We start from the raw sequence: 26448 nt of genomic DNA on the forward strand, positions 1-26448 counted from the left end.
TTATCTTTTTCTCATTATACGAAATTTGGTTTCAGAATCTGCACTCAAAAATTACAATCCTTTTTAAATTTATAATCATTCCAGGTGCTATTTCACCCACGAAGTAACATAGTTTTCTTAATGTTTCTGTCATAGAAACGTATCTAGATGTTACAAAGAAAATTAAAACCACTTTCTTAATGTTTCTCTTCTATGGGAATAGAAAACTAACATATTTATCCATCATAGAGGATATGACCATATTTAGTCTCTCTATATAGATATATAGTCTTCATTCTAAGTGCCTTTAAGATTCATTCTATAAATAGGTAGATGGGAAACTGCTTAGCTTATTGATTATAATCTGAAAAGTGAGTTAGTAAGAGCAATCCTAATAGAATGATTCTATAAAAGCCTATTAATCATAATTTCCATGTTTTTAGAATAATTAAAATAATTAGCTTTGTATCATTTATTATTTTCAAAAACTTATCTAGAAATCTTGTAGTCAGACTTTCAATTCCAGACTTTTTAGAATTTTGTGGTTGTTTAGTCACTCCTTCATGTCCAGCTCTTTGCAGCCCCATGGACTGCAGCACACCAGGCTTCCCTGTCTTTCACTGTCTCCTGGAGTTTGCTCAAACTCATGCCCATTGAATTAGTGATGCTATTGAATCATCTCATCCTCTGTTACCCCTTTCTCCTCTTGCCCTCAATCTTTCCCAGCATCAGGGTATTTTCCAATGAGTCAGCTCTTCACATCAGGTGGCCAAAATATTGGAACTTCAACTTTAGCATTAGTCCTTCCAATAAATATTTGGGATTGACTGGTTTGATCTTCTCACAGTCCAAGAGACTCTCAGGAGTCTGCTTCATCACCACAGTTCAAAAGCATTAATTCTTTAGTGCTCAGCCTTCTTTATTGTCCCACTCTCACATCCACACATGACTACTGGAAAAACCATAGCTTTCACTCTATGGGCCTTTATCAGGAAAGTGATGCCTCTGACTTTTAATATGCTGTTAGAATTTACTACTTAAATTTCTCCATTGCATTATGAGTGTTGGAGAACCCTTAAATGACTAAAAGTATCACTTTCTTCTGATTTGTCTCCATATCTCTGGAAGCTCCTTCTAATAGCCTTTAGCTATTTTATTTCTATTTCTTTAACTTTCTAAATGTTAGTGTTTCCCTAGGTTCCATCTTTGGCCATTTTCTATTCTTGCCTTTGACTTCACCTTTATGATAATAATGCAAAATGAATTTTTCAGCCCTGTCACTGGACAGTTTTTTGTTTATAATAATAGCTGTTTATTGTTTCATTGAACATTATTATATTATATATATTATTATATACTATATATAGTGAATGTATTGTTAACATATACTGATGATATTGATTGTTTCTTAGACAGTATTGTATTGTTTGATTTCCTGATGCCTCAGATGGTAAAGAATCTGTATGCAATGTAGGAGACACAGGTTTGGTCCCTAAGTTGGGAAGATCCTCTGGAGAAGGGAACAGCTACCCACTCCAGTATTCTTGCCTGGAGAATTTCATGGACAGAGGAGTCTGGGGTACTACAGTCCATGGAGTCACAAAAAAGTCAGACATGATTGAGTGACTAACATTTTCACTTTCATAACAAATTAATGATAAAAAAAAGGACCCCATTGATAATCATGAGTTATGGCAAATTATTAATGACCAGTTTGGCAATGAATATTTCTTTAGAATTAGAGTTATATTCAACAGGCTATCCCAGTGGCCACAGCTGAATACAGCACACCTCAGATACTCTGAACATTATGCTTTAATCTCACATTCCAAGGAGATTCTTCATTGAAAAACTTTACTTTTCTCAGCCTGGGATTTCGTCCTCCAGATATCTTCATGTTAACTCCTTCATTTCCTTAAATTTCTCAAATATCATCTCTTCTAGTTGGCTTTCTCTCTTTTTTAATCATTATGAAAAGAAACAGGCTTTTAAATAAAAAAAAATCAAGATGAGACTATATTACAGGATTGGTATTTGTCAACACAAAAAAATTCAAATATGTAGGGTTTAATTAATATCTAGATAATGAATTCATAAAAACTAATAAAGAGTCAAACACAGCTATACAAAACCTATAAATAAAAGAATTTTGTTCCAAATATGTTTTGTAAAATTTCTCATTATTTAATAGTTCCAGAATACCAATACATGAATGAAACTATGCTACTAGCACAAGAAGAAAAGCATACAAGCAAGCTTTGCTGCTTTAAAAAAATTTGTCACAGAATTAAACAGATACACATGTCAATACATACAAATAACTATGTAAGCTAAGTATAAGAGGGATCATAACAGATATCTGAGAAAAGTTTTAAAAAATTGGAGTGGAGGGAGTCCTTCTCATTTTAAGGTAGGTATTTGAAGATTTTCTTTTCATAGAAGGGGATAAATTATTATACATTTTACATTTTGTAAAACTGTTTTTTACCACTGTGATGCAAAAGTAGCCATAAATAATACATAAATTAAAATGTGTGTATTAATTCCCTGTTGTTATTGTTCAGTCATAAGTTGTATCTGACTCTTTGCAACCTCATAGACTATAACCCACCAGGCTCCTCTGTCCATAGGGTTTTTGAGGCAAGAATAGTGGAGTAGTTGCACCATTTCCTTCTCCAAGGGATCTTCCTGACCCAGGGATTGAACTCATGTCTCCTGCATTAGCATGTAGATTCTTTACCACTGAACCATCAGAGAAACTCTGTATTAATTCCCTTTGCTGATGTAATAAATTACCTCAAACTTCGTCCCTTAGGACAATACAAATTTATGATTTTAAATGTCTGGAGGTCTGAAGTCAAGAATCAAAGCATAAGCAAGGTTGCATTCATGTAAAAGGCTTCAATGGAGGATCCATTTTCTAATGTGTTTCATTTTTAAGTTCTGCCTGCATTTCTAGACACAAGGCCCTTCCTCACACTATCCCTAACCTTTCTTTCCATCATCACATTTCCTATCATTGGCTCTGATCCTTCTTACTTCACTCTTATAAAGATTCTTGTGATTGCATTAAATTACCTAATCTTCAAAAATCTTAATTTTAACTTTAAAGTCCCTTGTACTACATCAGATCAGATCAGATCAGATCAGTAGCTCAGTCGTGTCCGACTCTTTGTGACCCCATGAATCGCAGCACGCCAGGCCTCCCTGTCCAACACCAACTCTTGGAGTTCACTGAGACTCACGTCCATCAAGTCAGTGATGCCATCCAGCCATCTCATCCTCTGTCATCCCCTTCTCCTCTTGCCCCCAATCCCTCCCAGCATCAGAGTCTTTTCCAATGAGTCAACTCTTCGCATGAGGTGGCCAAAGTACTGGAGTTTCAGCTTTAGCATCATTCCTTCCAAAGAACACCCAGGGCTGATCTCCTTCAGAATGGACTGGTTGGATCTCCTTGCAGTCCAAGGGACTCTCAAGAGTCTTCTCCAACACCACAGTTCAAAAGCATCAATTCTTCATAAGGAATTGATTTTTAATATATGTGTTTCAGGTATACAACATAGTGATTAAATACTATTATAAATTTTTATAGAATTTTTATAAATACTTTTTATAAATTATATTCTAAAGTTATTATAAAATATTGACTATATTTTATAATATATTGGCTATATTTTATTTTATTGGCAAGGAAAATTATCCACAGGAGCCAGAGATTAGGATGTGGAAATGTTTTGCTGTTGTTGTTGTCATCATTGTTTAAAAATTAATTTGGGGAGGGTGACTATAATTCAACCTACTGCAGTATAGCTCTGCTCCAGTAAAAACTTGTTTATGAAAACAAGTGGCCTGCTTGATTTGGCCTATGAGTCAAAGTTTGGCAAGTCCTCTTTTAAGGATTCAGCTAGAAACTCCTTTTTGTATTTTACACACACCTACTATTGTAGAAAATTAAATGTTTCATCTTCAAAGAAGGAAAGACAGACATGTGGAAAAATAGTTTCAAGTAGAAATCTGTATTTGTCAATGACTAACAACATGCTAAATGACAGAATAAACAAATAGAATCTAATGATTTATATTAGAGTTAATTTTTCTAGGCACATGCTATATGAAATTATACTCTATAATATACAGTTATACAATTGTAGGTCAATCAGGTTTTAAGCATGTTTAATATTTCTTTATGTTCATAAAAATACATACGCACAAACATAATGAGCTAATTTCTGTTCCTCTAATTCAAAATCCTTGTGATAAATTTCTGGATAGGAATTCTCTGCTCAGCCTTCTTTGTATGGGAGCATTTCTTGACAAAACCAAGTTGTGCATTTCAGTCTTTACGACTGGTGGAAATTACCCTAGCTGAGATAAGTTTAAGGTGACCTGAATTCAAAATCAAGGGAGCAAGATTTTTGTGCTCTGTCCATATTCTATTTAAATTGCAGCAATGCAGATTTCCTCTGTTTGTCTAGTTTACTGTTATATAACTAATTCATTAAAAATTTTTGGCTTTGGTAGTAGTTATTCAGGAATTATTTGCCAAATGTATAAAATGCCATTGATATTTTTAAATTTTAGAAATAAGTGTACCAATAAGAGATTTTTTATAAAAACAATACCAAAGAAGCTAAAACCATGTTATACACAAATAATTTTGAAATTGATTTTTATTTTCTTGTTAATAAAGTCCATAAAGTCATTCTACACTTATTTACTTCACTAATCATAAATAAGAAAATACTGAGTTTCCAAATGGCTTGAGGAAGCCTTCTATCTTCATAATTCAGGCAGTCAAAAGAGCAGATTAATCAATAGATTCATACCGCTGCCTAATTTTACCACTAATCCTTTTTCAATGGTCTGTATGATCTCCTTTATTTCTCTGCCCTACATATTCAGGGGCCAAATGCTTCTCAGTCTGTAGATTATCAATGCACACATATGCCTGACACTTTAGAAAGTGGAATTTCAGATTAGCTTTTAAATTTCCTAATACTAGCCTTCTTTACAACAGTTGTACTAAGTAAAGGGCGGTGAAAAATAAGCAAAGCATTTGTATAACAAATTGCAAATGATCTAAAAACACAATAGCATTAGAAAGAATCCTAAAGAGGGAAGGGAACAAGAATAGCCTTTCATTACTGAAGTAAATGCAACCTTGAATATCCATTTATACAGGCCAGCTCAGGATTTCAGATTAAGCAGTGGAGTTTGTGTGGATCATTTTATGTGCAATACTTGTTCTGATGGATGCAATTACTTGAGCATTACAACATTTATTTAGAAAAAAATATCAAATTAAAGTATTATGATTCAAAAATTGCAAGTTCAGAGGCTTTCCTCATGCATAAATGCACAGTACAGCTACAGGATAATTTTGTTTTATGAAGAGACTCCAGAACTGAATCACAGAAGCTAAACTAAACAGCCAAACAGATGCTACTTTGCTGACTCTTGATAATGAGATTAAATGGTTGTATTTAGCTTTCAAGTTTTATAACAAAGTTTAGCTTAGTATGCTAACTTTAGATGTACAGAAATTAAATTTTATGCAGAAAAATTGTTTCAAAATTAAAAAATAATCTTATTTTCTGAATGATTTTATTTTACTGGATTCATCCTTTTTGCCTTCCAACTTTTGGTATTTTAATTGCCTTTGCTTTTTTATCCACATATTAATCCAGGCAATAATACAAATTTTATTTTTATTTGAATAAAAAGTAAGCTGGATAAAATAAGGAGAATAATTTACACGGAATTAAAACTGATAGGTTTTCTCTCTTTCATATTTCACCATCGAGACTGCTTAAGTCATGACCCATACATTATCATTTACATGTATCAGTAGGACTTGTCTGCTCTCCAGAAGTGTGTGCTCTTCCAGGTGGTGCTAGTCGTAAAGAACCCACCTGCTTATGCAGAAGACATAAGAGACACGGGTTCGATCCCTGAGTTGGGAAGATGTCATGGAGGAAGGCGTGACAACCCACTCAGTATTCTTGCCTGGAGAACCCCATGGGTAGAGGAGCCTGGTGGGCTATAGTCCACAGAGTTACAAAGATCTGGACCTGACAGAATCGACTTAGCATGCACACACGCACACATATAAGTATATGTATATATGTACACACGCATATAATTAATTCTCTCTCTGTATACACACACACACACACACAGAGAAAGAATAAAATAATACATGGGTAAAAAGTATTGTTGTCTACCACCCATTCAGGAATCATAGTGAATATAGTTCATAAGCTTTCTCATGGGTAATCATGCCTTGCTATAATTCAGGTTGCTCTAAATTTCCTTCATTAGTAAACACTTTTCTCAGTTTTATGCTTTATACTTTGAAAGCCTGTTGTTGGAAAGAGGTTTTCCTATATAAATTACATTTATGTAGAAAAATTAGTTTTGACTAAAGAATTGCACATGCTTAACACAAATTCAAAGTTTTTACCAGTTTCACAATGCTTTCATAGTGCTTAATATAGTAAGATGTGGGGCTAAATGCTCTGACAAACAATCCTGAATCTCAGTGTCTTAGTAAAACAAATGTCTACTTCTTGCTCAAATTAAAGCCTTACATGTACTACCTACTAATTCAAAAAGTACTATATTTAATAATATTGTTTTATTACAATGAAATATGTATTTAATATATTAATAAAATAAGCATACTATGTACTCTTTAATATATGTATATTTATACATAAAATTGAAGTCATTCTTAAAAAATTAAAATTTTTAAGCAATAACCTTTATTAATATGAAATGATGTGGTAACTAAAATTGGAATAATACTGTCAAAATACAGTAGTACAGTATAACATTTTTCATATGATTTACTTTCAATAACAAAATATGATAAGTATTTCATGCTATTGTGAAAAATTGATGGTAATACAAGAAAGTATAAGTTTCAAAAGAATAATTTTAATATAGTTCTGCCAGCAAATCACTAGAATTGTGATGGCAGTCTTTTTTTCAGAAAGAATTATAAAGTTATTGAAAGTCTGAAAATGATGTGGCCAATGTAATTTTTCTATCATAGTAGAAAAGTTTATTCTACCAATAGCTACCCATCAAAAATATGAGAGTAAGTTTACTATTTAGAAATTAAGGTCCAGTGATGCTCACTGAAATGGTACTGGTCATTTTTTAAAGGACTTTTAAGTATGTAGGCATATTGACTTTTTAATCAATCATAAAATCAAAAAATTAATTCACCACAATTTTTAACTAAATTTTCTACATAGTCTCTAAAATCATACATATTTTCCTGATCCTGAAAATATTTGTTGTTAAAATTAGCATAATACCATTTAAATCTAATTCATTAGAATAACAATACCAATACAATTATTAAAAATTATTACACTAAAAAAAAAAAAAAAACTTTGTCTCACTAAGATATAAAGTCAAATTAATTTGTTTTAATGTCACATGAAATTATGCCTCTGTGATGTTATTAGAGTTGAATTTAGGTAGAATAGTTCATTTCATTCTGCTTTCTATATTTAGGAATTGATTTTTCAATTTAATTTTATATTCATGAAAAATATACTACTATGTTTGTATCCTAAAACACAAGTTGTGATTAACTTTTACCCCATTTCTTCCATTCAGTTCCTTTGCTACTTGTAAAGGCAAAAACTAATTTGTTTGGGGATTTTCCATCCATTTTTACTGTATCAATCTATATGACCATGTCATTTTTCTTACTTAGCCTGTTTAAGGTGTGGATACAGATTGACTAATTTATCAAAATATTGAACCCCCTAATTTTTACCATCTTTGAATAAATCCCACCTGGTTTATTACCTTTTATAATATAATAGTTTATATTACTGAATTCTACTTGCTAATATTTCAGTTAAAGAGTTTTGAGTCAAGATTCATGAGAGATACTGGTATGTGGTTTCTGTATTTCTTTTCCCTTAGCTTCCCTTCCCTTCCTTTCCTTTCTTCTTTTCTTTCTTTCTTTCATTGTCATTGCCTGATTTTGGTATCAGGTTAACACTAGCTTCATAAAATAAATTTGGAAGCATTCCCTCTGCTTGTATTTTCTAGAAGAGATTGTGCAGATTGGTAATATATCTTTAAACATTTGATGAAGTTATCTTTCAAAACCATCTTGTGTTCAAGATTTCCTTTGGGGTACTTTATTTAAAATACACATTTAATTTTAATAGTTATAAGGCTATTCAAAGTATTATTTTATACTGAATTAGGTAAGTTATGGCACCTTGTGATTTTCGAAGAATTGATCGATATCATATAAATCGTGAAATTGATGTGCATAGAGTTTTTCCTAGTTGTACTTTGATATGTTTGAGGCTCATTATAATAATTAATTTCACTTGTGTCTTCTTTTTGCTTTGTCAGTTTTACTAGAGGCTTGTTAACTTTATTACTCTTTTCAAAAGAACAAATTCAGTGTTAGTAATTTTTTTTCTATTTTCTTTTCCACCTCAACAACTTTTGCTCTTATTTTCTTTCCATTTTCTTTAAGTTTATTTTGCTCTTTTTCTAAGTTTCTTTGGTGGGAGCTTAGAGTGTTGACATGAGACATTTTTTCTTTACTAATATAAATATTTAATGTTATATATTTCCTTCTTAGCACTCTTCAGTTCAGTTCAGTCACTCAGTCGTGTCCGACTCTGTGACCCCATGAATTGCAGCACGCCAGGCCTCCCTGTCCATCACAAACTCCAGGAGTTCACTCAGACTCACGTCCATCGAGTCAGTGATGCCATCCAGCCATTTCATTGTCGTCCCCTTCTCCTCCTGCCCCCAATCCCTCCCAGCATCAGAGTCTTTTCCGATGAGTCAACTCTTCGCATGAGGTGGCCAAAGTACTGGAGTTTCAGCTTTAGCATCATTCCTTCCAAAGAACACCCAGGACTGATCTCCTTCAGAATGGACTGGTTGGATCTCCTTGCAGTCCAAGGGACTCTCAAGAGTCTTCTCCAACTCCACAGTTCAAAAGCACCAATTCTTCGGCGCTCAGCCTTCTTCACAGTCCAACTCTCACATCCATACATGACTACTGGAAAAACCATAGCCTTGACTAGATGGATCTTTCTCTTAGCTATGTCAAATTTTTACATGTTGCATAGCATTTTAAATGAATTCAACTTTTCTCATTTTATTTTCTGTTACTCTGGTTATGGTCCATGAGTTGTGTAGAGTTTAATTTAGGTAGATTAATTCATTTCATTCTGCTTTCTATATTTAGGAATTTATTTTTTAATTTAAATTTATATTCATGAAAAATATATTACTATGTTTGTATCCTAAAACATGTGTAGCTTTTACCTCATTTCCTCCATTCAGTTCCTTTGCTACTTGTAAAGGCAAAAGCTAATTTGGGGGTTTTCCCTCCATTTTTACTGTACCCATGTGTTGTTCATTTTCCTTTTTGATTTGGTGATGGTTGTTGTTACTGATTCCTACTTTCAGTTTCCATGTGTTGGTCATTTTCCTTTTTGTTTTGGTGGTGGTTGTTGTTACTGATTCTTACTTTCCATCATTGTGGTTGGAAAACTAAATATGATTTCACATTTTTTACATTTGTTAGGTTGTTTTATGACTCAGGATATGGTCTATCTTCATATATGTTCCATGATTACCTGAAAAGAATGAGTATTCTGCTGTTGTTGGGTGGATTGTTCTATAAATGTTAGTTGGATCTTATTGCTTGATGGTTTGTTCAGTTCTTTATATCCTTGCTGATTTTCTAATTGTTTTATCAGTTTTTGAGTAGGGGATACTGACATCTCCAGTTTTATAATTATGGATTTATTTATTCTCCTTTCAGTTCTACCAATGTCAGTTTCATATCAAGTCTTTTCTACACAAAATGATATTTATTCTATTTTTAAAATCAATTCTCTAACAGTTAATACATAGATTCATGTCATTAAGAAATTTCCATTTAAAATAATGCTATGAATATGTGTTAGGGCATTAGGAAGCTGAACTGAATCTAATAATTATCTAATACAGTCTGTTACTGATTACAGGTATTAAATTATACTTTCATGTTATAGCAATGAATTCCAGCTTCAAAAATTTGACTTATTCTGACTCTGAAATTCAGGTAAATTAGAGTTTGCTAAGTGGCTATAAGAAGTTAGACAGTTTATCAAACTGGATAAGACGTGGGACTTAAAGCAGAGTAGAAATATAACTTGCCCTGTGATACTTAATAAGTACATGATATCTAAAGAAGCAGCCAATAGTATCACATGCAAGCTTACATATTACTGAAATAAAGGCCTCTCATTTGCAAATGGCCTTAATATGTTTTATGCCCAGGATTATAGGTAAAATCAACATAGATTTATTCATTACAAGGGTGATTTTAGCCAAAAAGAGTCAGGCTTGTCATATAAAGGAGCAAGAACATAAATATATATTTTTGTCCCCATTATGACCAATATTTTTTCTTTATGATAATTATAATTATAGAAAAACATGCATGTATAACAGAATACAGTAATGGTAGTATATGTATATGTATATAGTATATATGTCTAGTATATAGTATATGTAAGTGAAAGTGAAAGTCGCTCAGCCGTGTCCAACTTTGCGACCGCATGGACTATATAGTCCATGGGATTCTCCAGGCCAGAATACTGGAGTGAATAGCCTTTTCATTCTCCAGGGGATCTTCCCAACACAGGTATCGAACCCAGGTCTCCTGCAAAGCAGACAGATTTTTTACCAGCTGAGCCACTAGGGAAGCCCAATACCAGAGTGGGTTAGGCTATCCCTTCTCCAGAGGACCTTCCTGACTCAGGAATCAAACCAGGGTCTCCTGCATTGCAGGCAGATTCTTTACCAACAGAGCTATCAGGGAAGCATATGGCATATAGTATATAGGAAACAACAACCCATTCCAGTCTTCTTGCCTGGAGAACCCCCATGGAAAGAGGAACCTGGTGGGCTTCAGTCCATGGGGTTGCAGAATCAGACACTTGTGAGTGACTAAGGTACTTCCCTGGTGGCTCAGACGTTAAAGTGTCTGCCTACAATGCAGGAGACAATCCCTGGGTTCAATCCCTGGGTTGGGAATATCTCTTGGAGAAGGAAATGGCAACCCACTCCAGTACTCTTGCCTGGAAAATCCCATGGACAGAGGAGCCTGGTAGGCTACAGTCCATGGGGTCGCAAAGAGTCAGACACGACTGAGTGACTTCACTTTCAAGCACATTATATATATAGTGTTCTTTGCAATGTATATTTCTCATATACTGATACTTTTATACAATATTTGGTATGAATATATATTTATTATATAAATATACATTTATTTCTAATACATATATTGTATAGTGCATCTCAATGTAAATTTCACATAAATAGATTGGTATCTTTATCAAAAGTTAAATTATTAACTGAACAATACCATCAACCAATAAGATCCAACTGACATTTATAAAACAGTTCACCCAACAACAGCAGAGTTTTCATTCTTTTTGAGTAATCATGGAACATATACAAAGAAAGACCATAACTTGCGTTGTTTTACAATTTTTTTGTCACACTCTGGGTCAGTTTTCAAAAATTCAGTAAAATCAATAAAGGATAATAAAATGGAAGAAGTAAAATTATATTAAGTTTTCCAGAACCCATTATCAGGGTTATTACATTTTATAAGGTTCAAATTTTTTATTTTAACTGTGTTTATCATCTACAGAATATGGCCAAATTTGTGACAGCTCTATAAACCTAGATAGTATTATGTTTGTGTGTGTCTGTGTGTGTATGTGATAGTACAGTAATATTCCTAGGTTTAACTTCAAGGTTAAAAAATAATTCAAAATACTTCATAAAAAATGTACTCACAATGAAGAGAAATAACTTTATTGGTGCATGGAAGAAAAATGTTTTCATAAAAGAGCAATCTAAAGGTAACAGCAATCTCTAAGAATCCTGTGACACACTCTATAAATCTTTATAGTTCATTTTTTTCTTCTATCTAAAAAAAAATAAAACCTCACTAACAAAAAAGCCAATGTCATGTGAAAACTCAAAGGAAAAGCAAGACTTTAAAAGAATTTATTTAGATCGTTGTAATTATTTTCAGATTTTTTAAACCCAGAAATTAATTTCAAATACTATATACAACAATTATAGAAAAAAATATATAATAATTTTTTAATTTGCTGCCTGCTTGGTTTCCTGCACAATGTACAATTTCATGTATATTTCCTTTAGACCATGATTCATTTTCCAACAACATGTATTAATATGTAATTGCTATTTATTAGTTTTTTGTAGCTAAAATTTTCAATAACTAGGTCTTCATTGACCAAACAATAGCTCATATAGGTGTGTGACTGCAGATGAACAGTAGAAACTCTGTGCAGTGGGAAGTGTGCAGCGTAAAGGGAAAGCTGACTTCATACATATTTTTTACTGCACTACTTTGCCTATTATTTTATTAATTGTTTTAATTTATTTTGTTGATAAATTGATATATCTCAGGGCTTCCCAGGTGGCACTGGTAGTAAAGAACCTGCCTGCCAATGCAAGAGACATAAGAGATGCAGACTGGATCCCTGGGTCTGGAAGATCCTTGGAGGAGAGTATGGCAACACCCACCCAGTATTCTTGCCTACAAATCCCAGGGACAGAGCAGCCTGGTGGGCTACAGTCCATAAGGTTGCAAAGAGCCAGATACAACTAAAGCAACTGAGCATGTGTGCGTACATATATATAATCTTGCTTTTTAAATTAACTAATTTTTTTTTTTAAATAGGATGGATTTTTAGAAATAACTTGGGGACATAACTGAGGATGTTTTTCATACTTTTTAATAGTTAACATATGACTCTAGTTTTAGTACCTCATTTGATAGTCACATCTAACATAAGAATGAGAACTACTGTGCTCTGTTAAAAAATGGTGTTTGGGACCAAAATTCTGGACTATTTCAGGGTTTACCTTGTCCTGACAGGTAAGACTTTGGTAAAAGTATTGAAGCTCTATAAGTTTAAGGTTTCAAATTTACTGACACAGAGATAAAAAATAACATCTAAGTCACAGAATAGTAATCAAATAAATTTACATATGTTTAAGCAATTTGTAAACTGTTAACCAACAATAGCCAGTAAATGCCTTATGTATGTATGTATGTGAAAGTTGCTCAGTCATGTCCAACTCTGACACCCTGGACTATACAGTTCATGGAATGCTCCAGGCCAGAATACTGGAATGGGTAGCCTTTCCCTTCTCCAGGGGATTTTCCCAACCCAGGGATCAAATCCAGGTCTTCTGCATTGCAGGTGCATTCTTTACCAGGTGAGCCACCAGGGAAGTCCATTAAATGCTTTATTTATCAACTAAATTCACATGGTTAAAATATAATACAACTATGGACGGGATTCAAGTGGTTACTCACCCAGTAAATTTTTTCATTAAAAAATTTGTCTTTCATTCACCTATAATAATGAAATTGGAGTATACCATTATTCAAATATGATGAAAAATATAAATTATTTTACCCTTGAGCTCAAATATATACTAACACCTATATAGGTGGTACTAATGGAAATAGTGATAGTACTCCATCTAATGAGTTTCAAAGGTAATATTTTCCATTTTAACACTGATAATGAACCTTAGATAATCACAACCCATATAATCACAATGGTGTGATCACTCACCCAGAGACAGACATCCAGGAATGTAAAGTCAAGTGCGACTTAGAAAACATCACTAATAACAAAGCTAGTGGAGCCAATTGAGCTATTTCAAATCCTAAAAGATGATGCTGTGAAAGTGCACTCAATATAGCAGCAAATTTGGAAAATGCAACAGTGGCAATAGGATTGGAAAAGGTCAGTTTTCATTCCAATCCCAAAGAAAGGCAATGCCAAAGAATGCTCATACTACCACACAATTACACTCATCTCACATGCTAGCAAAGTAATGCTCAAAATTCTCCAAGCCAGGCTTCAATAATAGGAGAACTGTGAACTTCCAGACGTTCAAGCTGGTTTTAGAAAAGGCAAAGGAACCAGAGATCAAATTGCCAACATCTGTTGGATCATAAAAAAAGCAAGAGAATTCCAGAAAAACATCTATTTCTGCTTTATTGACTAGGCCAAAGCCTTTGTATGGATCACCACAAACTGTGGAAAATTCTTAAAGAAATGGGAACATTAGACCACCTGACCTGCCTCTTGAGAAATCTGTATGCAGGTCAGGAAGCAACAGTGAGAACTGGACATGGAACAACAGACTGGTTCCAAGTAGGAAAAGGAGTACATCAAGGCTGCATATTGTCACCCTGCTTATTTAACTTATATGCAGAGTACATCATGTGAAATACCTGGCTGGAGGAAGCATAAGCTAGAGTCAAAATTGTCAGGAGAAATATCAATAACCTCAGATATGCAGGTGACACCACCCTTATGGCAGAAAGTGAAGAACTAAAGAGTCTCTTGATGAAAGTGAAAGAGGAGAGTGAAAAGTTTGGCTTAAAGCTCAACATTCAGAAAATGAAGATCATGGCATCTGGGCCCATCACTTCATGGCAAACAGATGGGGAAACAGTGGAAACTGTCAGACTTTACTTTTTTGGGCTCCAAAATCACTGCAGATGGTGATTGAAGCCATGAAATTAAAAGATGCTTAGTCCTTGGAAGAAAAGCTATGACCAACCCAGACAGCATATTTAAAAGCAGAGACATTACTTTGCCAACAAACATCCATCTAATCAAGGCTATGGTTTTTTCCAGTAGTCATGCATGAAAGTGAGAGTTGGACTATAAAGAAAACTGAGTGCCAAAGAATTGACGCTTTTGAACTGTGATGTTGGAGAAGACTCTTGAGAGTCCCTTGGACTGCAAGGAGATCCAACTAGTCCATCCTAAAGGAAATTAGTCCTGAATATTCATTGGAAGGACTGATGTTAAACCTGAAACTCCAATACTTTGTCCACCTGATGCAAAGAACTGACTCATTTGAAATGACCCTGATGCTAGGAAGTATTGAAGGCAGGAGGAGAAGGGGACGATAGAGGATGAGATAGTTGGATGGCATCACCAAATTGATGGACACGAGTTTGAGTAAACTCTGGGAGTTGGTGATGGTCCGGGAGGCCTGGTGTGGTGCAGTCCATGGGATCTCAAAGAGTTGGACACAACTGAACGATTGAACTAACTGAGCTGAATGGATCACAATCAAAATTCATTCAACAGACATTTTATTTTTTGAACATGCTTATTCCTAGATAAATTTGACACTATCAGTTTGGGGTATAAGTTTGGATATGCTTATCAGAAATGTTTAGGAGATCCAGGGCTAATATTTTGAACTTTCTAGAAATCTTTAGTTTCTTGCAGAAATAATTATCTATGGGCTGGCTTTTTATTTTCTGACATATAAAATATTAATACATTTTGAATATAATATTTTGATAAAATGGTATAAACATTTTCACTGTATTTGCTTATTGTCCTTAACATTTACATCATTCTTTATCAATAATATATTTTTGAGAGATTTAACAGAGCATAGTTAATTGTATCTGTTAGTGGAGATCAAATGCTTGGTTTCAAATAGTATTTCTAATGTTCCTCGCCTTTTGATTGTTGGTACTTTAGTCAAGTGGCCTAATTGTTTTCTTTTCCTGTTGTCAATCAATAATAAATATAAATACATTGACCATATTCCAGAAAGCAATTTACTTAAGTATTCTATAAGCCTTGGTTTTTTAACATCCAACAATAGGGGGAAAAAATGTACTTACCTCCCAATGTTGTTACAAGTGTTGAAAATATCAGTAACAAATCATGCAGTTAGGATAAGTCCTGTAATAATAAATATGTGCTCAGTAAATAATATATATAACTATGTATACATTTATAACTATTATTATTTTATTATTACTGTTACTGTTATTGAATATTGTTTCTCTTGTTGCTATTATTGCTATTGCTACCACATTTTCTATTTACATGATTCCTTGTTATTTCTGTTAGGTAGTTAGAATAGGAAAAAGGAGTCCATAATGGCAGTGGCTAAAAGACAAAGAATGGAAAAGGCTGTGAAAATAGAACAAAGGAAGGTCCGAGAACCGGAGTGAGGACCTCAGGTAAAACAAAGAGCACTCCTGGCTAGCCCAATTTACATAGGGCAGGCCCAGGGAGAAGAGAAAAATATATAAAGAGGAGCCAAAAGGCCAGGGGCCTCTCTCTCTTCTCTTCACATCTTTTGGGTTGGCATGCCCTCACGCCTCAAGGATGTATTTTCCTTTACTTTCTAAATAAACTGAGCTGTAACAAGGAGCTCTAACACTGGTTCATCCAAGGGCTGTAAAACTGGTCTGTCGCTTCAAATTTTTGTTGTGAAGAGACAGAACTGAGGAAATTACACACTCTCCCAACACTTCTTTTGCATGAGTTGTCCTATTTTTTTTGTTTTCTTCATCCTCACCACTCGAGCCTTCATAACGTGTTTTGGTGATGAAAGGCATTTAGTGTATGTCTCTTTGAATTGCTTCTTCCTGTCCTCTGCTTGTGTTGTGGTGGTGTCAAACACTTTTTTATTTCACTTAGAAACCCACAGCCACACTACAAGACTTTCCCACCTTTTTAAGAATGTCAAAAAAGAAAATGAAGATGAATTATGTCTCAATAGCCTTTTCTATTACCCACTCCAGTGTTCTTGCCTGCAGAATCCTAGGGACAGGGGAGCCTGGTGGGCTGCCGTCTATGGGGTCGCACAGAGTTGGACACGACTGAAGCGACTTAGCAGCAGCAGCAGGAGCAGCAGCCTTTTCTATTAACTGATTACATTTTTAACTGATTGTAAATAGATATAATGAAGACTCCAAAGATCAAAACTACAGTTTTCAGACTTCTTCCATCCTATTACACTTGTGATTATCGTTTAAATCTGTGATTATCATTTACTCTATTATATTTGAAAGTGTATATAAATATAAAATACCACTTAATGTTATAAACCCTCTTGATTGTCATTTCACAATAATCACATATCCCATGTATTTTACCATTATGAAAGATTCACATAATAAATAAAGTGTGTACCTTTTAGTTTCCCCCCCAAAAAAGGATATTAGCTTTAGAATTTAGTCTAGGTCAAATGCTTCTGGAGTGAGGGGAGGATCTCTTTTATTGCTGAGAATGTAAGTTGTAATCATCTTGATGATTATAGTTGCTTGTGTGTGTGTGTATGTGTAGCTTTGTAATGCATTAAGTGGGTGTAGGTATTTCTCTGAATCTGTCCTTATTTTCACTCTGGCCTTTTCCTGCACCATGGTTACTTCCGACTTGTCATTATGATTTCTACCTACTTTCCTTCTACTCAGCATTCCCCAATAATTTCTGATCGCAAGAGGTATTCATTCTTTTTTCTATTAAATTTATTGAGCATATATACTTTTTTACTTTAAGGGATTTTTAGTAGATTTTAAATTTAGATAGACCTAATCTCTCACTTTATTTTGCCTTATTCTTTATTTCTTCAGTAGTGTATCTTGCTTAGTTTTTTAATTCTTAGAAATATTTTAATAAAATATTAACATAAGCCACCAATGAAGTTATTCTAATTAATGATGCCTTATAAAATTAATTAGCTGACATACCTTGACAATCATCCCAACTGTTTTCATGATATATAAAAAGACAGAAAAACTTCCCTGGATATAGACATTGAAAAGTGAAACCATTCACAATAATTTTTTATAAAAAAATACTAGTAAGCAATAAAATTTTAAGAGACAATATGAGATTAAATTATAATTTTGAAGAAAAATGTTTATGAGGTCCTGGCCTTTGTCTCTATTTTGCTTTCTTGTTATTTCTCACTGTTGATTTTATTGCATTTCTCTAGTGGAATGTCAAAAACCTAATGGCATGCATTTATCAGATTCACCTTCAACTGATGTCAGCGTTGTTTCCTTCAAAAGCATCTATAGCACTGTGAAAAGTGTTTTTATAGACAAAATTTCTTGTCTTTTAAAAGTTTTTATGACTGTGGCATACTGTATATCTCATGAAAAGAAGTTTCAAAATATTTCTCCCATGACTTTGCATTATCTTGGTCTTTTATTATTCAGTACAGATCAGATCAGATCAGTCGCTCAGTCATGTCCGATTCTTTGTGACCCCATGAATCACAGCACGCCAGGCCTCCCTGTCCATGACCAACTCCCGGAGTTATTATTCAGTACACTTCCTCCCAATAACTATACTTCACAGACTCAGACTACAATGAAGTAGTTAAAATGCTACTTTGGTAAGTTTTAGTAAGGGCATTGTTGTTTCTTTTAATTTGGTATTAATTTACTAGAGGCATCTACAGACTTCTTTTCTAAGTATGCTCTTCATTTATAAAATAACTATCATATCCTAAAGGCCAGGGAATGAAATTTGTGTAAGTAAATCTTACACATAGAAAGTTGTTTTTTCTTACAATTTGTCTGGGGGATTTCTGTAACTTCTACTTATATTTTCATGGAATAAAGAAAAGAATAATACACTACTATAGATTCCCTCTCTCTCTCCCTGTTTTAGAGCCTCTCTAATTTCTGAGACACAACACATTGAAATTAGGCCAATTAACAAACCTCCAATGCATTTCAAGATCTTTCTGTGTTGTTGGGTGTTGTCATTATAGACATGCCTGAACCTGAACATGTCTGCTCCTGCCCCTAAAAGGCTCTAAAAAAGCTGTGACCAAGGCCCAGAAGAAGGACGGCAAGAAGCGCAAGCGCAGCCGCAAGGAGAGCTACTCCGTGTACGTGTACAAGGTGCTGAAGCAAGTCCATCCAGTCACCGGCATCTCGTCCAAGGCCATGGGAATCATGAACTCCTTCATCAACGACATTTTCGAGCTCATTGCTGGCGAGGCATTGCGCCTGGCACATTACAACAAGCACTGAACTATCACATCCTGGGGAGCTGGCCAAGCATGCCATGTCCGAGGGCACTAAGGCTGTCACCAAGTATATCAGCTCCAAGTAAATATAATATGCCTAGCCGCTGTTAACGGAGAAGACAATGGCACCCCACTCCAGTACTCTTGCCTGGAAAATCCCATGGACAGAGGGCCTGGTGGGCTGTAGTCCATGGGGTCGCTAAGAGTTGGACACGACTGAGCAACTTCACTTTCACTTTCCAATGGCTTCTTAGTGTTCAAGTGAAAAGACTAATCAGTTTATGTGCCAAACTTCACTGTTATATTTTAAGAAACTGCCACAGTCACTCTAGTCCTTAGGAAACATCGCCCTGATCAATCAGCTGCCCTCAAGATCAAGGCAAGAACCTTACCTTAATCAAGCAAAAAGATTAGGAACTCTAAGGGCTCAGAGGACAGTTAGCATTTTGTAGCAGTAATTTTTTTATTAAATTATGTACATTGCTTTCTTAGACTATGCTACTGCACAATTGATAGACTACAGTACTGTATAAACATAACTTTTACATAGATTGGGAAACTAAAAGACTTGTGTGACTTTATTGCAACATTAACTTTCATGCAGTGCTTTGAAACTGAACCCCCAATATGTCTGAATTATTCTGTATATAATATATATGTAAAAATATGAAAAGTGAAAGTGTTAGTTGTTCGATCATATCTGACTCTTTGTGACCCTATGGACTGTAGCCCACCAGGCTCCTCCGTCCATGGAATTCTCCAGGCAAGAATGCTGGAGTGGGAAGTTATTCCCTTCTCCAGGGATATTCCCAACCCAGGGATCAAACCCTGGTCTCCTGCATTGCAGGCATATTCTTTACCATCTGAGACACCTGGGAAGCCCCATGCATAGATACTGTAACTTATAATATATATTTAGTATACATTCTCTGAGAAATTATACCATGCTTTTGCAATGTGTATTTCAGGTTTAAACTAAAACTTCCTTTTGCTCTATTGACAGTTTAAGTCAAGCTGTAGACAGTGACAATTGAAATACTGATTAATTTTTTCAAGGGCATATATTTCCAATTGGCTTTCTGTTAATAAGAATAAAAATAAACAAACATCAATGATGTTGCTGACTGAATTCTTCTAGAGTTTATTTATTGGCAGTCTATTTCACCTCTTCCATGACAAGGTAAGCTCTTTGCATGCAAAGAATGGTAATTTGCCTATTAATATATGTCTAGAAACTAGAGCTATGTCTGATACATTTGGCAGTTGATAAACATTTACTGAATACAAATTTAATCCTTAAAAAGCCTATTCAAACATTTCAATTTAATTGAGAATACAAGTTAGAAACTTTAAAAACTTTAGAGAAGTTATATTGAATGTGTGCGTGTGTGTTAGTCACTCAGTCATGCCCAACTCTTTGCAACTCCATGGACTGTATCCCGCCAGGGTCCTCTGTCCATGGGATTCTCCAGGCAAGAATACTAGAGTGGGTTGCCATTCCCTTCTCCAGGAGATCTACCCAACCCAGGTCTCTTGCATTGCAGGCAGATCCTTTACCATTTGAGCCATGAGGAAAGCACATTTTGAGTGTAGGGGAGAACAAAAGAAATTATAATGATGATAGCTATTTCCCAGCACTCCCCTTTAGCATCCAGTGTCTTTGGTCCCAGATAGATAAAGTGATGGGCCAGATATCTATATGAGAAATGTATTTCTCAAGCTGAGTAAAGCATATACAAATATGGTGTTAATGGTTCCTTCTGAAAAACAGTCAGCCATGTGGTTTCTATCTTGAATAACTAACTAAACACAGAGGAATAGAGTTGTAGCTCAGATAACATCTGAATAGAATAGATGGAGCAACCACTCAATATACAGGTTTGCATATGCATTATCTTTTTACAATTTCCTTATAGATAAATCCCATAAAATATATCTGATCTAATAATATTTCTTAATTCCATATTTAAGCTAATATAATTAAAAATGACATGAAATGAAATAATCTACTAACCTTAAGCTAGGAAAGGTTTATTAATACAAGCATATATTCTATCATACAGCTATACTATATATTAATATTACATATATACATAATATATATTGAACTTTGGAGGATACTTTTGACAAAAAAAAGTGAAACCTGCACTATACAATTTGAGATACTTAAATTCATGTTGAATCATTTATATTAGAATAAGGACATAGAAAATATTTCTCATAGACAGTAAATGAGTTGAGATAGCACACAAAAAAAAGACACTAGTTAAAATTGGCAAAAAAAAAAAAATATATATATATATATATATATATATATAGCTGAAGACAAATGTAAGATAGAAAACGGGAATAAGACCAAAGAAAAGAGATGAAAGAATTTTAATCTTTAATTAAATACTTAATGCTGAATTAACAGTGATCTAATATTAACTTTGAGGTTTTTCTGGTTTGGGAAATAAACTTTACTATTATAGTGTGGAGATTTTTACTTCAGTATTAGTTTCCTTCCAAGTGACAGGAACATTATGGGATATTAGTGAAGTTAAGTTGCTCAGATGTGTCAGACTCTTTGCAATCCCATGGACTGTAACCTACCAGGATCCTCCATCCATGGAATTTTCCAGACAAGAGTACTGGAGTGGGTTGCCATTTCCTTCTCCAGAGGATCTTCCCGACCCAAACACAGTTCTCCCACATTGCAGGCAGACACTTTACCATCTGAGCCATCAGGGGATTATTTGGGATCAATTTGGTTCCAAGATACTAAATAAACTCTTCTCTCTCCCTCTCCTTTCTCTCCCTCTTTCTCTCAGAATTTATGAAAAAATTACCTAAATTACTGCTTTAATAAATAATTACTCAGTGATTTTAACATTAAACAGACAAAATGTAAGGAAACATTTTGCAAAGTGAAATACTAAAATTTTACTGAGCAACACTGTATCAATAATTATTTTTTGTTTAAAAATGGAAATGGGAGGGGCAGGAGTGGGGGTCAGAAGAATCCACAAATGAAATGTCATTATATTTTTGCCTGGAACTGAATGCACAATGGTGAAAGCTGTCTAGAGCCACATTAGACATTACTGACAAAATGGAGGCATGGCCCCAGACCCCTCTCCTCATTCCGCAGGCATGGTCCTGGGATAAAGGAGTTAGGCCTCGTAATTCTGACTTGTCTTTTCCTCTCCTCAGCTGAGTTGACTGAAAAGGAGTATTAAGGTGCTCATTGTTCTTGAGAGGAGCATGAGAAGGCACAAAGCCTTCTGCAGCTGTGCTCAGAAAATAATTCATAATGTTAATCATTGACATTTGTTCAAGGACTTTTACAAAAGAGTGTTCCAGGATGAGCACATAGGCCATAGCTTGAGGCCATGGAAGGGATTGCTATCTGAAGCCTATTTGTGAGGAGAATGTTTATGGCAAATGAGTTTACTGAATTTAGGGCTTAGAAATAATTAAAATAGTTAGAAGTTAAAGATTTAAGGAATGTTGTAAAGTTAGCATATTTTTCTATAGCTTATAGAAGTTAGGAATTTTTAGAGACACTATAGCTAGAAGCATTTTTAAAAGATAGTGAGCTCAGGATGTTAGGGGCAAACAGGATTTAGGAAGATAAGTAGTAAACTAAGAAATGTAGCATGAGTTACAATGTAATCACAAGTTAACTATAGGACACATTAGAGGAGGTAGATAATAGATGATAAGGCTGATTCCGAGAGAATCCCTGAAGCAGGAACTCTGTTTGAAGAATGAAAATGGTTTATGGAGATAATAAATCTGGGAGAGGGGGAACTGAAAATGTCAAACCTCTGGCCTAATGTTTTTGTAAAATATAAAAGAGAATCTTAAACTTGAAAAAATAGGCAGTTCAAAAGAAAACTAAGAGGCTATCTCATTCGCTGACACTGTCCATCTCTTCAGGTTGAATCCCTGGCTGCTAGAGCTGGACTCTGGCAGAAAGCTGCACATAATTCTCTTGTTCTCATTGTCTTAGATTCTCAGTGAAAATGACAGACAAAACTAAAAAAGGTATTGAAAATAAATACAAATTTGATAAATCCTGGCTTTTTTCATATTTCCCATGCTGAAACAACCGTGCACTCTGTGTTTCATTTATTGTCCATTTTCACAGCATGCATCATACTTTAATTTTTTTGCATTAACTATTGAGTCACTTAGCTTCTCAAATCTCATGTAGATGTCTAAGTTTATTTTTCTTTTTTCTTTTTTTGGCTTTCTGGTTTCAAAAGTAGAGAAAGTTTCAGCGAAGGTGGGTAGCTTAGAGATACATCAGAATTTGGGGGTAAATCTTATCTAAAAGTAATTTGCATGCACGAAGAATAATGTGGACAGAACACTTGGAATTTGTCCTGAAACATTAGATCCCTGTGTAGGACTCCAAACCAGACAACAGTTATGGCAAAGAAAAGATATTGCTCAATTTTTTTTTTTTTTTTTACTATTTTTATCATTAAATTATTGAGCTAATCAGTCAAGTCAAATCTTAGAAGGGTACATTCATCTTTTTTTTTTTTTTTCCTTATACGAACTTCTTGGTCAGTCTTTTATTTTTCTGTTACTATTCTATCTATCTAAGTTTGAATCTGTTTAACATAAACACAAATTCCACTTTAAAGAGTAAACTTCAAAGCAATTTAAAAATTAGTAAGCAAAATCTTTTATATTCCTCAAGTGAAACATACAACATGTATGTGGTCCAATCTGAGATTATCCAATAGCACTGAGAGTAGTGTACACAATTGACACCAACAGGAAAGCCTGCTTTTCCTTCACTTCTTCTATGGTAGAAGAAAAATTTGGTGTGTGAACATACATATTTTCATAAGAGAATTTCTCTAAGTTAATCAATGCAGTAGAAAATCCATACTGAATTTAGTTACCATATGTTATTATAAGTTCATTTTCTTAAATGACCCTGTTTAACATGGATTTGAACAGATGGACAGAATTCCTCTGGATGGAAGTCAGCTGAATAATTAAGCCATGACACTTACTTAGCAAAGTGTCTACATGGAGAAATACTAGTTCACCCAAATATCATAGATATCATTTTATACTTTCTTTAATAGTTTTTTTATAGCTGAAAATTAGAAATGATTATTGCAATGACTACCATGAAAATTATGGCCACTTGGCTGTTTATAATTAGCAATTTGAAAATTTAATCATCTCAAACCATCTGTTTTTGTTTGTTTGTTTATAATTGTGAATATAAAGTTTATCATCTCTCAAGGATAATGGTTTTAAAAAAAGTAAGAATAAAACTAGAATTGATCTTTGTATTAAATAATTTAAACTTGTTTGGAGTGTTACAGTACAAAGTATGTAATGTAGCAAAAATACACACTGTTACCAATCACTACAATGGGGAGAAAATATATGACGAAATATTCAGTTGAAAGTAAAACACCTCAGGTTTGGTTTTGTTTGAACATTTTCAGTATGGTGGCCAAGTGTTGATGTAAAAGGAATGCAAACCTGTGACTCAAGAAATCTTAGTTCTCACTCTGACACTTTTGTCCTGGACCAAAGTCTGTTCTTCCAGAATGACAGTGAATGGGCAATTTGAGCTCCAGTGTGTCTAGTGATGGCATTAGGAATTTCAGAATACAATTTCTTTCAAGTAAAATATTACTATAATTGATTTGTTACCTTTTATCTAAGAGGTTAGAAATTGCACATTTTATAAATAATTATTTTAACAGATTTGTGGAATAGACTAAGAAATGGAAAAATGCTGAAATGTACTTTTAAAGACATATATATTTATCCTGTGTTGACTTGGTTGAAATAGCAGATATAATGATTTGTATTTATTTATTTATTTTTGTATTAATTTTGTTAGTTAACAGACCTATTGACTGTGGCTAAAAGTTAGATTCATGAATTTCAGACAGAAGACTAATCCTTATAAACATTATCCCTATAAACATTTCCTGAATTTCAGAAAAGGAAGAAAAAAGGGTTACAATCAGTATTTTCTCAGTGTTGCATAAACTTGAAAAATATAAAATTAATTAATTATAGCTTTATCCATTTTAAAAGCGCTGTAAAAATCACACTGTAGAAATGCATAGTATAAAAGAACAGTTTGTAATTAGTTCTGGAAAAAGGAAACATGACATATAATCAAAAACAGATAATTCTTTAAGCAGTTATTCTGTACTTAGGGTACAGTAAGTACCCAATAATTATTAACTTTCATGATTAATATTTGTTAATAGTGTTCCTCTTTAACATATTTAGAACTATTTTGAAGAAATACATATTTAGATATACAATAAATTTTCTTACAAATGTTGAACTTTTATTAATCATATCTTAGTTTTATTAATACAATTGTATTTTCTAACATCCTAAAATACTGTATTAAAATTAAATACACCTATGTATGTGGCAATACAGACTTGATGGTGCATTTTATGTGGGGAAATTTTCATTCCAAAGCTAAATTTGTTAAGTATGAACTGATATTGATATAATGTTTATTGGTATTTTGCATTCATTTAAAAATACTTTATTCCCAATTACTATTTAATGACCAATTTAATATAAAATACTTTGTTTTTAAATACTGGATGCAAACCTTTAACTAGTTTTATAATTAAAATTTTAAATGTAGTATCATAGTGATGAAAGAGAGTTTTACTTGCCTTTTAAATAATGGAAATTAGAATACCTATGTTACTAACGAACACATGAAAAGATGCTCAACATCACTCATTATCAGAGAAATGCAAATCAAAACCACTATGAGGTACCATTTCACACCAGTCAGAATGGCTGCGATCCAAGTCTACAAATCATAAATGCTGGAGAGGATGTGGAGAAAAGGGAACCCTCTTACACTGCTGGTGGGAATGCAAACTAGTACAGCCACTATGGAGAACAGTGTGGAGATTCCTTAAAAAACTGGAAATAGAACTGCCTTATGATCCAGCAATCCCACTGCTGGGCATACACACTGAGGAAACCAGAAGGGAAAGAGACACGAGTACCCCAATGTTCATCGCAGCACTGTTTATAATAGCCAGGACATGGAAGCAACCTAGATGTCCATCAGCAGATGAATGGATAAGAAAGCCGTGGTACATATACACAATGGAGTATTACTCAGCCATTAAAAAGAATTCATTTGAATCAGTTCTAATGAGGTGGATGAAACTGGAGCCTATTATACAGAGTGAAGTAAGTCAGAAGGAAAAACACCAATACAGTATACTAATGCATATATATGGAATTTAGAAAGATGATAACAATAACCCTGTGTACGAGACAGCAAAAGAGACACTGATGTATGGAACAGTCTTGTGGACTCTGTGGGAGAGGGAGAGGGTGGGAAGATTTGGGAGAATGGCATTGAAACACGTAAAATATCATGTATGAAACGAGATGCCAGTCCAGGTTCAATGCACGATACTGGATGCTTGGGGCTGGTGCACTGGGATGACCCAGAGGGATGGTATGGGGAGGGAGGAGGGAGGAGGGTTCAGGATGGGGAGCACATGTATACCTGTG

Source organism: Bos mutus, chromosome 6 (genome assembly GCF_027580195.1).
Source record: "Bos mutus isolate GX-2022 chromosome 6, NWIPB_WYAK_1.1, whole genome shotgun sequence".
Classification (NCBI taxonomy): domain Eukaryota; kingdom Metazoa; phylum Chordata; class Mammalia; order Artiodactyla; family Bovidae; genus Bos; species Bos mutus.